The sequence below is a fragment of the Pinus tabuliformis genome, chromosome 9 (assembly GCF_031772625.1).
Source record: "Pinus tabuliformis cultivar Carrire ecotype Pingquan chromosome 9, CPIR1, whole genome shotgun sequence".
Lineage (NCBI taxonomy): Eukaryota > Viridiplantae > Streptophyta > Pinopsida > Pinales > Pinaceae > Pinus > Pinus tabuliformis.
In genome coordinates this window covers 708,501,254-708,514,687 of record NC_142307.1, presented here as the reverse complement: position 1 = coordinate 708,514,687, position 13,434 = coordinate 708,501,254, and positions in this window count along the sequence as shown.

Genomic DNA, 13,434 nt, shown 5'->3' with positions numbered 1-13,434 from the left:
TTGGAAATGGAATAATGATTTGTTTACACAATTGTCAATCTCTTGGACACAATAGATGGATGATCTAAAATGAATAAATGTTGAGTTTCATTGATATGGAATAATTCTAGTGATCTAACTCAAAGGATGATTGATAACATTGGGTGTGTGAGGTGTTATCCCAAAATACATGATTGCAATTAATTCAAATTAAGGACAATAAATCCTAAACAATTGCTCACTTCTCATCCCTCTCAATAGATAACTACAAAGTGATTAAGTTCAAGTGGCCAACAATCCATATGGATACTACTAATGAGAATAACAACCAAAGCTTCTAACACCAAAGACCATTGTTGACTTAACCATAGAGGACAACGAGTGTGTTTTATTATTATTAATTAATAACCTTTTAACATAATTAACAAAGAATTGAATATGGCTCAGATCTATGCACTCACACAATATGAAATACATAATCATAGACACAACAATTGATCACAATTGACACAAAGATTTTACCTTAGAAACCCAAGCAGGAAAATCGACTTTTGAATGGTTGATCAGTGTTTCTTCCAACAATCTTTGGTTACAATGCAACTCATGGATTTGGTACATCCTCACCTCTTGGCCAATAAACTCAAAATCCCTTTGTGATACTAATTACAAAAGGTAAGGGCAATGGGAAGGCCAGGAGGTTAACCTTTCATTTCCTATTCCTTTTATCCCTTTCTCTTATTTCCCTTTTCCTTTTACACTTGATTCTTTTTTCATTTTGTTTTATTTATCGTTTACATTAATTTTATTTGTTTATTTATTTAACCTTCATTAATTATTTAATTTCACTCAAAGTTATCGAGTCTTATGTTCAAAGGTTTTATGGTCTCCAAAATCTTAGAGGAAACTAATCTAGATAAATGTACATTCTATCTACTTTTCTAGAACATAGCTCTAACTTTGGCTCTTGGCTACAACTATTACACTAGATCATGGCTCTAGAAAATAGCTTCGGTTCTAGTTATGTCTTTGGCTATGGATTCTTGCAATCCAAAATTTTATGCATTGATTATTAGTTCCTAACAATTGTGAAATCCAAAATCTTCAATTACAATTCATTCCCATCTTCAGTGTGTGTCTTACATTCTCAGACTCGAAGATGGTCCACCTTGGAAGCCGATGAAAATCAAAGTTGAATTATGGTCTTTACTTATTCAGTGAGATCCTAGCAAGTGTATGCCACAAGGCAACAAATACACAAAAAGAAGTGCAGTCCACCTTCTCCTACTAGGATCAATATCTTCTCAACATGGAAACAATCATCTGTTGTAATGTCAATTGAATGGAAACATTTGTGTGTGATCACAATACCTTAGTCTATCCAAAACAAATTCCAATTTTTTCAAATGTATTATTGTAGATATGTTGTTCATCAATTATAATGAAGTTCCAAGGAATTTTGAAGGTCATTTTACTCCATGCAATCAGTCTCTAGCACACCTCCAAGAATGGATTTTACTACTGCAATATTGAAAGAAATAGTGATTGTGATTGTCCTTGATGACACTAACCTGTGTTTCTTAGACAACTCCTACATAGGAAAAATTTGCAGGAAACTCATCATCATCTTTATTCTTCATCATCCACACTCTTCTCTTGGTTGTGCGATTTCTAGGGTGAACCTTTAGATGAAGTCACCAACACTTTACTTCCCAACGTCTCAACTTGTAGTGGTGGAAAATATTATTAATGATACATGGGCCACTTAACATCCTATTTTTCTCCATGTACCTTTGAGTTTTTTTGTCATCTTAGAGAAGACTCCCCACCATTTTTCCTCTAAAGTTCTTAGGCATGTGGCATGTGGCTTTCTTCTCCCAATTGTTGGGTGTGCATTATATTCTTTCCATGACCCTATATTAGGTAGGCGGACCTGCCTATGGTTTTCTGCATGGGTTTTGCACATGGTTTTGGGCATGATAGTTTTCTTCCCATGGTATATTGTAGATCTGATCAAAGGAACTACGGTTATGTTCTAATCCAAGGTTAATGGATTGGGGTTTATGAATGCTTCGCCATGGATATATATGTGTGTTGTAACATTAAAAGGAATATAATGAAAATTAAAATTGGTAGTCCCATTTTGGGATCCAGGGGAAATATCTGTGTATTTGTGTTACATTCTCACCATTGTATATTTTCTGTTTTTTAAGAATTCGTTCGCAGATAATTTTTGTACATGGTTAAAACCTACACCAACAAGATGCCTCAAGATGGCCTCTCTTACATAATGAACTTGCCTCAAATTACCAACTACTAGAACCATGATGGCCTTTCTTCTTGCAAAAGTAACACAAATGTATTGTCCCCTATCTCTTGAGCTAGAGCCATGGTTTCTGCTTGCCTAATTGTCTCCTTTAGGCTAGCAAGAAGGGAAAAATTATCTAGGAGGCCCAAAGAAATTTATCCAATTTTGATATTATTAAATAAAGGGGTAAATTATAACTAATAATAAAAGGGGCAAAAAGTATTTTTATTAGAAGGGGGGCGGGGGGGTGGAAGTCACTTAGAAGGAAAAAGTATTTCTTCAATAAAATAATATGAAAAAAAGATCTAGAAGCTTGGAGAAGACTAAGAAAAAGTTATAAAAGGAGGGTGGAGCTCATTATTTATTCATTCTATCCATAATTTATCTTTCCATTGAAGAAGAAGCTCAAGCAAGTTTCAGTTCAAGGGTTTCAAGTGAAATCTTCACTATAGTTTTAGTGGATCTTATTACCACCCTAGATAGACATCATCCAATTTTGGTGGACTCATTGTTGCCACCCTAGTTGGAAAATTAATTGAAGGTTTTATTTCTAATCCTTGGAGAAGTTCATAAGAATTTCAATTTGTTTTGCAGGAGATCAAGCCCCATCAAGAAGGTCGAATTCTTGCTCCAGCAGTAAGGTCAAATTATTTATCTTGCCAACTAAGTTGAAAGGGACAAATTATTTGTATTGTTACTATTCAATCAAAGAGAAATTGAGTTTGCACTTCCATAAATTATTATGATAAGAAGAGGTATGAATTCCATGTTCCAAGGAGGACGAGTTTGGTTGAGGCTGAGTTGGATTGTGTTTTAGTGATTAAGAAGGCCAATATTCCTTATCTACACGGGCCAAATTGCTAAATTTTCAAAGGAATTTGTGGGATCCATTAGAGGGTTGAAAACCATTTGAAGCAAGGCCAAATTGTTTAGATTATTCACTCAACCCAGGTTCTGATATAATGCTCCAAATCTAATGCATGAAGTGAGGGTAGATTGTACACTTGTTTAATCGTCTTTCAAGCAGGGTTTTGTGTTAGTTTTTGTAGCATCAAATAGGTGTTCTAGTCTCGATTTATGTCTAAGAGGATAAGAACATGAGATATTCAAAACCCAAAAAAGGTTTCACGAGAATATATTGAGAAACACCTTAATTAAATTCATTAACTATCATTTAAATTTGTCTTAAGTCTAATTTAGGAAAATTGGTTAATTAATAGTAATTAATTAAGGAAAGGTGAGAATGCTCTAGAAAATCACACAGATTGAGTTTGAGATGATCATAGCCATCGATGGAGACCTAATAATGGTCATTGGTTCACCAACGAGAGATTATAATAGCAAGTCGATGGGGATGGAGATACGCACATCAACGTAGAGCAAGTTCCTTGGAATATCGAGCTATCCAGCTGCAGAGTTCGAGTAGGGAAGAAAAGTTCGAGCCAGAAAGAAGGTAGAAGTGAGAGGGAGCAACAACATTTATTTATGGTTGGTTTCCATTGTTGGAGAGTCAGCAACAAGAGGGTTGCATGATTCCTTAGTGAGGCTATGCATAAGGCTTCAAAGGGAAGTTCAATTTAGTTGGAGAGGACGTCGATTTAGGTGCTAGTTGTTGTAAGATGTTCCAAGAGGACAAGTGGGTCATCTCTAGTGGATGAGTTGGGCATAACAACAAGATCAGGGCATCTCCATACGCAGTGCGAGTAGAGACTGTGCAGAGGCAGGGTAGAGGTTGACACAGGGGTTTCAAGTAGCCAAGATAGAGCCAGTTCCGGAGCTAGGATCAGTTGTCGAGTGAGACAAATTATCTCACTATTTTAAATAGATTATTTTGATGAGGATGGCCAGTTTGGCATCCATATATTTGATCCGGATTTAAGCAAGAACGCAATAGATTACAGAGATAACCATAAATATAGAGATGCGATAACTATAAAAACAGAGATGCAGCAGAAATAATACTTCTTTTCATTAACGGAGAATAATAAAATATGCTTGCAAATAGAAATAACCCAGCTAGGGCGATGGTAGCTTATCTCTAAGAAGAGATGTGTCGGCTACATGCCTCTGAACTGTTTCGAACTGTGTTTACAATGAGGCTCGAAGGCCTATTTATTATTGAGAAACAATGGAAAACCCTTAACATTCTAAAGCCTAACCCTAGAAGATGAAACGCCAAACTGTGGGCCCCGTTTGGGTAAATTGGTACATCAACTTCTCGGGGTCGTAACTTTGGCATATGATCTCCATTTGACGTGCATGATAGCCCGTTGGAAAGATCTCTCCAAGGACTATGACAAAACATATGATTTTTTATCTAAAAATTCATGGAGGTAGATTTCCCAAAAAACGTCGTTTAGGGCCTCAAAACGGTTCCGGAAGTTTAGTACCCGAAAAACTGCTAAAAATAGTAAACTGCGCTATAATTAAGGAAACTGAAAAACTGAAAGAGACAGTTGTGGGGGTCCAAATGGGATAGGTGGATGGCCACCAACATCCACCTGGATCAATATTGTACTTAGATTTTTCTTTTGCAAATAATAAAATAAACCATCATTTGTTGCATCGGTTTTCCTAGTTGGGTTTTTCTAGGGACTTTTATCCAAAAATATTGGTGTCATTTTTATTTTGTGTGTGTGCTCTATTTTTCTTAGTTCCAGTTTATTTTTTGCATCATAATTTTATTGTGAAGAATTGCAGTGTGATTTATTCGTTATTTGTCATAACAAATAAACTACATAATTAATCACTTAGAAGAATAAATTCTAGTTGGTACATTTCAAAGGAATTTTCACTTGGTATCAGAGCAAGGTTTGAAGACAGATCAGTAGCTTAGAAATGAAGGAGAAAATTTGTAGCTTTAGAGAGAGTTTCTGGGTAGAATTTCTCTTATTTATGCAGAGGCCAGCCAGGTGTGAAAATTGCAAAGGCAGGGGTTCAATTTTCAGTTGCAGCAAGCATAAAATTTGATCACCCTCAAAAACAAAGATTTGTGGGCATTAGATTTGTCGAGAAGTAGTTCCAGTGAATAGATCAGTAAGTTTGTTAAGCAGATCTGGCGCACTGATTTTGCAGCAGGTTTTCCAATAACAGATCAATGTTGGGCGGAAGAGAAAAGCACACAGTAGAGGAATTTCTTCAATTTCTTAGAGGGCTTCCAGATCTAGTTTCAGGAGGAGATCCAAGATTTCTAGTTATTGTAGGCCATAACAGTTTTTCCAGTCAATGAGTGCGAGCTTCAGGAGCAACAGATCATGTGCTAGATTACAGAGAAGGACTTATGGAAGGTTGAGTGAGTTTCGCAGTTGAGGTAGTAGGTAGTGTGAAAATTGGAGGACTTGTGGAGGCAATCAATAGCATATTTGCGCATTCCAAAAGGGAGTGCAAGTGGTAGAGAGAGGTCGAGCATGAAAGGGAGGAGATTCATGTTTATTTTCCTAGTTTTGAGTTTTCACAGAGATATCCACAACAAGGCTTCGAGATTAGGATAGGCTTGAATGAGCCTCTAATTATTATGTCAGGAAAGCCATAATGACTTCCCTTCCAGATGAGTATGGTCTAAATACGTATACAGAGAAGATTGTAGTCATACCTGCATATCAATAGCAGCTAGAGAACTACAATAAGGAGATTGCCAATGAAAAGAGGATGATCCTCGATGGATTTTGAGATCATATAGTTTCACATCTAGCTGATAAGAATACTGCCAAATAGATGTGGGATGTTGTTGTAAATATTTTCCAAGATCCTTCTGAGAACCGAAAGATGTTTTTGAAGGAGAAGTTAAGGACTAACAAGATGCAAAAAGGTGAGGGAGTGACTCCTTATCTCACCAGAATTCAGAATGTCTGAGATGAGCTTGCAACAATTGGAGAGACATCTCCTGACAGTGAGCTAGTGCATACAACTCTCAATAGTTTCACCAACGAATGGGAAACATTCTTTCAGGGTATCACTAGACGAGATCAACTACTTGGACGGGATCGGTTATGGAGTGATTTCACTCAGGAAGATATGAGGCTTGCTCTTGTCGAATACCAGTGGAACCAAAGGATTGAATATTGTGAAAGATGAAGAGAATGTAGCCCTTGCATCTATGGGGAAGTGAAGAAAGGTTCTAGTTAGGGGACAAGGATCAAAAGGAGGAAAAAAGAAGAAGAAATATTTGTCGAAGATCAAATGCTTTAGGTGTGGTGAATTTTGTCACTACATTACCTAGTGTCCCATGAAGAAGAAAGACCAGAAGGGGGAGCAGCAAACAACAAATTCGAAAGACATAGATGAATTGTCGACTAGATTAGAGGACAAATTTTCCTTGTATACAACAATATCTCTAGGGGAGAGGTGGGGAGACCTTGAACTCTAGTCCCCAGAGTTAGAGAGATTTGGGAAGGCTCCAAGGAGGATAGCATAAGAAAGGTTTTTCCTCATGGATCAGTACCCTTGCTACAAGGGCCCACATTTTTTAATAGTATTTGGATCGTATTATTCAGTAGGCGCAATCAGATTCTAAGGGACAATTGTAGAGCTAGTAGCGATTAGTTATTGATGGGAACAATGACAGTTGGGCATAGACAATTACTCAATAGATAGAGTAGTGCTAGTTGTATTAAGAGACTCTATAGATAGTTGTAGATCCAATTGCTGGGATTTGGTTCTCATTAGCCGTAGTTGCAACAACAACTGCATCATGTGACTAGTAGCAGCGTAGAGCAGAGTTGGCAACAGTTTTGGGAGGCACTGTGCAGATGTAGGATGGTTCAACTATAGGGTTAGTAGCTGAATCAGAGTATGTGCAGTAGCTTGGCAGATAGTGACAGGTTGTAACATATGTCAGACATCAGTAGCGTGAGGGAAGATGTTAAGGGAGAAGACATAACACCTTCCTTGCTAAGAAGGAGTGTTATTTTTTGTAGCATCGAATAGGTGTTATATCATCTATTGTGTCAGAGAGAGAACACAAGATATTCAAAACCTAGAAGAAAAAAATGCGATATAAGCTTGTGAAATGCCTTAATTAAATTAATTAAACATCATTTAAATTTTTCCTAACCTATGTAAATGGTTAATTAATATCAATTAATTAAGGAAATGTGATAATTCTCTAAAAACTCACAATGCTTGAATTTGAGACAATCTCATCCATTGGTGGAGATCTACTCGTGGTCATTGGTTCACCAATGAGAGATTATAAGAGTAGGTCGATGGAGATGGAGATACACACATCAAAGGAGAGCAAGTTTGTTGGCAGATCGAGCTATCCAACTACAGAGGTCGAGCAAGGAAGAATAGTTTCAGACAGAAGGAAGGTAGACGTGAGAGGGAGTAGCAACATTGATTTCTAGTGTCAGAGTGTCAAAAACAAGAGGGTTTCATTATTCATTATTCCTCAATGAGGTTGCGCAGAAGGCTTCATAAGGCAATTTGATTTAGCTGGAGAGGAGGTCGATTCAAGTGCTAGTGGCCGAAATAGGTTCCAGGAGGACAAGTGAGTCATCTCCATTGCCTAATTTGGGCATAATGATAGGACTAGAGAAAATCCACGGAAGTGCAAGTAGAGCCTGTGCAGAGGCAGCATAGAGGCTGACGCAGAGGTTTCGAGTGGCCTAGATAGAGTCAGTTCCAACATTGGTATCAATTTTTGTGTGAGACAATTTGTCTCACTGATATTTTGGCCATATTATTTTGCTAAGGATAGCTAGTTTGGAACCTAGATATTGTACTCAGATTTTGTTGTTGCATATGATTAAATAAACCCTCATCTGCAGCATTGACTTTCCCAGATGGGTTTTTCTGGGGAATTTTGGCCAAACATATTGGTGTCATCTTTATTGTGTGTGTGTGTGCTCTATTTTCTCAGTTCTAGTTTATTTTCCACTAAGTTATTTTATTGTGAAGAATTACAATGTGATTTATTCGTTATTTGTCATAACAAATAAACTGCATAATTAATCAATTAGAAGAATAAATTCAAGTTGCTACATTTCAAAGGAATTTTCACATTTTGATCAACTAGAAAAGGTTCTAGCTCCACCCTGAGGGAGGCCAAAATTCTCCCATGAATTCAGTCACATTTTGCATGTAATTTCTTGGTGTTTAATCTTTCTCGTAGCAGAGGTCAAGCTCCTTATTTTTTGAGGTTATTTTAGTTTACATAGGTCACATTGGTAGTGTAATATTTTTTGAAGATTAAAATTTGATGTTGGTTGTACGTGTTCTTACATTCTTTGGCATATCATTCTATATTTAGGTGTTGTAGTAATTCCTTCATTAGAGGTTAAGATATTTTGTCAAGGAGGTTGAGCTAAGAGTTGAGCATGATCTAAGAATATTTCTAAAGGAAGTACCAGGTTTATATTCATCATTTCCATTGTACTCAATGAAGAACCAAGCTCAATAAAGTATAGAATTTTTTCCTCATAATCTTTGGAATTGATATTTTTGTACTTTGTTCATGATATATTTGATGAAAGTCTGAAGTTTCTTATTGAAGTTGTTTTTCAGAATTTACATGCAAAATGTTTGTAGTAAAAAGTTTAAAATCTTTGGCATTAGAGAAATTTTGAGGTATAAAATGGACTTCCTAAGGAATATTATAAAATACTAGTGGAAATAATAAAATAATATTAGATGACATCATCAGATTTTAGAGGTAAAAAAGAAAAAACTATCTTATCAACTCGTATTTTCAACTTATCTCCCTATGATTTTACTCAAATTTCGAGTGAAAACACTCATTGGATGAAAATTTTAATTCCTCATCCAAGGAGTACCCATGTTTCATACTTTCGTTGGACCCTGCTACATGAAAAATGAGAAATACATGAAAAAAAAGTGATTGCAATCATATTTCTCGTGTATTTCTCATTTTTCATGTAATGGGATCCATCAAAAGTATGCAACATGGGTACTCCTTGGATGAGGAATTAAAATTTGCATCCAACAAGTGCTCATGTTCGAAATTTGAGTAAAATTGTAGGGAGATAAGTTGAAAATACACGTTGAATTTTTATTATTTTTACTTTTGTACTCCAAAAATGGTGAATCACCCCCCATGGTTAACATCATCATATTGAATCTTATTGGCTCTTGTAAAGCTTATTTTTGTTGTACATTTTTGTTTTCAGACCCATTTTAGACCTCAAAATTTCTCTAATGAAACATTTGTTTGAAGTTTACTTAGGTATATTAGAGTGGTATCAAAGCATGGTCTTGGCCAACAATAGTATCAAGACACATGACCTTTTAGAATTTTCTGAACGTGACTTATAGGAGAGATAGGTACATGAGCAAACAAAGGGAACTACAAATAAATCTCCAAATTCACCATTGCAAAAAAAAAAAAATCTCACTACATCAAAGGAGGTCCAAATGGGATATTCAACCACTCCATTAAGCAAAGAGGAAGCAACATTTCATAGCCTCTTAAAAGCTCTAAATTACTTGGGAAAAGGGCAAAAATAAATCGTTGAATAGATAAGACAAAAAAACCAGAATAAAAGCAGTAATGGGGACTCTTATGCAGGGGGAGTAGGGACATTTCATAATATTGCAGCTACCAATCCCCAAAGCCACCCTCAAATTTTTAGTGGAGCATTTCGACCCACCAAGCCTAATTTTTTTCTTGCCAAACCATCAAAACATGTAGAACAAGATGACATGTCATTAGGTGATTATTTTTAGGAATACAAATCCATGGGAGATGGATTCCAAGATGCAATCACTTTCAATGACTTTTATCTCTTGAAGAGTGGTAACAAAGGCAAAGGGGGTGGAGGAGTAGCTACACAAAAAACAGAGTTGTAGCGAACTATGGGGAATATGACCCTTCCAAATTTTGATGGTTCTACTAGGTGTACAACAAGGGTGTGGATTCAAAAACTTGACACTTATTTTCAACTAAACTAGGTGACTAAAGCAGATTCCATCAAGTTAACCACCTTGCATTTAGAAGGAGAAGTGCATGATTGGTGGTACCATGGATTAACCACCTTGGGACACATTAATATAACCACCTATCAGGATTTTTCTCAAAAGGTAATAAAAATATTTGATCAGAAGGATCTGGAGTTAAATTTCAAGGAGCTCACAACTCAAGCAAACAAGTAGTGTGGAGCATTACATATCAAAATTCTTATGGATGTTAGTCATGGTGCTAGATTTGTCTGAGACTAGGAGGATTATGTTATTTGTTGATGGATTGGTTAAACCTCTAGAGTGGTTAGTAAGGTCTTACAGGCCTACTTCTTTATAGGATTCAGTCAACAGAATAAGATATTTATAGGATGCAATTCCTAAGTCCAAAGCGCCCTTCAAATATACCTTCCCACCTAGGGGAAAGGATACTAGAACTCCTCAAAAGGAGTGGATAAAGAGGAAACAACTAGATGAGGAGACCATAAGAGATCTTAGGAGAAGGAAATTGTGTTTCACATGCCAAGAACCTTGGGCACTAGGGTATCAGTGCACTTCAAAGGGAAAGGCTCATTACATCGAGGTGTTCTCTGATAGTTAGGACGAGGAGGATGTGTAGGAGTAGCCACATGAGGAACTTAGAGATATGGAGGGTGAGCAACTCTCAAAAGAAGAAAAGTGCAGTGTCATTGCTACACTCATAGGCATTCCTCAATATATCACTCTAAGGATTTAGGAAACTATATAGGGGAAAAGGGTGGTAGTTTTTGTTGATAATGGGGCCTCCCACAATTTCATTGGTGTTGACTATTTAGCCAGGAGAGGGTTAGCCACCATGGATTTTGAGGGGTTCTCCATAGACATACTAGGAAACAAATTCATGCAGTGCAATAAGATGATCCCTAAAATGAGCTTGACAATGGGGAACTACACTACTATAGATGAATTATTTGTAACTAATTTTCATGACAGTAATGTAGTGTTGGGGATTTAATGGCTTATCTCTATTGGGCAATACACCACAGATTACAACCAGATGGAGATGGAGTTTATGAAGGATGGAAAAAAGGTTGTGCTAAGAAACATGCACAACTATCCTCCTAGGACAGTGACATAAAATAAGATGGATGAAATCATATGGCATGGGGATATTTAGTGGGAAATAAAGTGTAAGGCATCAAAGAAGAAGTTGACAAATCATCACTAACAGTATTCCACAAACATTGCAACCCTATTGCAAAAATATCAGAAGGTGTTTGGGGATATTCCACTAGGAAGGCCACCTAACAAGGGCTTTGAGCATATCTTTGAGTTGGAGGAAGGAGTTCATGTGGTCATCACCAATATTTACAGGCACCCCAGGGCATACAAATATGAAATCGAGAAGACTATCCAGGATTTTCTCAAACAAGGCCACATACACCCCAGTTCTATCCAATTTTCCTCATCAATAGTCGTAGTCAAGAAAAAGGATGGATCCTTGAGTATGTGTATCAATTACAGATCATTGAATAAGAAAACCATCAAAAATCGATTCTAGAAATTCCACCTAGAAGTCTCTTAATTAGATTATTAACCAATTTTTTGTTTCCTAAGTATAAATAGGAAAATTCGTTAACTAATCAATATTAATTAAGAAAGGTGCCAATTATCTAGAAACTCACATGGATCGGCTAGGAAATAATTTCAGCCATTGATTAAGATTTAATTTTAGTCTTTGGAGTCCCAATTAGGATATTCCGACACAAGAAATAATTAAGTATAACTTGGTCTAGTGTATAGTTAGGTAAAGGGTGTTTCTTTAGTATGTACTTTTTGTAACTTACAATCTGACGGTCACAATATGTTCTAGACATTAAGTGATCTGACAGTTCATTCTCTCCTTGGTATTACTGATACTTGATTCGTGGCTTAACAGCCGATTGGTCCATGATCTCTATTTAAAGAGCATGGAGAGCCATTTTTCCAGCAACCATTTATGAGAGAAGCTTATGTAAATTTTCTTTCTTTTTATTAATAATATTACATGAAGTGGTACAGTGATGCGTGGTTTGACGGTAAAGTCACTTGGGCGAAACCTGGGAGACTGAAGTTCAAATTTCATTGAGTACATTGACCTGCTGTGGTGGAAGCTAAAGGGGTAGATTCCCCAATCTCGTCTTGGCGGCACGTGAGTCTTCTCTTGCTAAAATCATAGGATCTTAGTATACCTAACTTGCAGGTGGTTGGATGTACTCCTGGTGTTATAGAGGCAGCTATGAGGATTGATCATGGGTCTCCCATAGATTAGGATTGGCAGTTACCGATTCACCATGTGGTTAAAATATATATATATATATTACATGAAGTGGCCACGTTGGCTCAGGTCGTGGATTATTTACCTCTTTGAGGTTTTTAACCACGTCAAGAATATTGGTATATTGATCTGTGATTTGTTTGTGAGCGATGTCCTTTGGTGTTCAATCTAAGGAACTTACCTCATAAATTCCTACATGGTATCGGAGCCATTCGAAGGTCGCATCCATTGGGGATCCAAATCTGAAGCCGGTACAACTGCATCCAACTGTCGATTCCTAGATCTACTATTTCTGACCGCTTTCGAACTGAGAGGATTGCTCTATTGTGTTAGGAGCATCTGTTCCAGGGAGGAACTCCTTTTGTTTCACGCGAAAGCCCTATCTATGTCATTTTTAAGATCTAGAGGTGTATAGTATTTATTTGCAATTATAGTTATTTATATCTCTGTTTATTTTGGTTTATAATCGTAAAAAAAAAAAAAAAAAAAAAAATTCCAGATCTAAACCTTTCATTTATGTTTATGCTCTTTGCCCCGCGACTCTGTGCGATCTGGGCAAAGCAGAAACAGAAAGAAATGATTTTTCTCATGCGTATGCTCTTTTATTTCGCGCCTTAGTGCGATCTCGTAAAATCAGAAACATTGAAGAAAATATCTAGTTTCTGGGGGACTAACCCCGAATCCAACTTTAAAACATAAGGGCTGGAAACTTTTGCTTGTTTGTTTGGTTTGTGTGGTTTTTTTTTTGTTTTGTAGGCAAAAAGGGTTTTTTCAAGTAAGCACACACCCCAAAGCTTCAGCAAATAATAAAAAAATAAAAAAATCCTTCCTCATTTCCAACAATTACTAAATCTATTAGCTAGCTCACTTGGTCTAAAGTTACTTTATGAGAATATAGGTCTTGGGTTCAAGTATTTTTTATTGAGTTATTTTTTCAAAA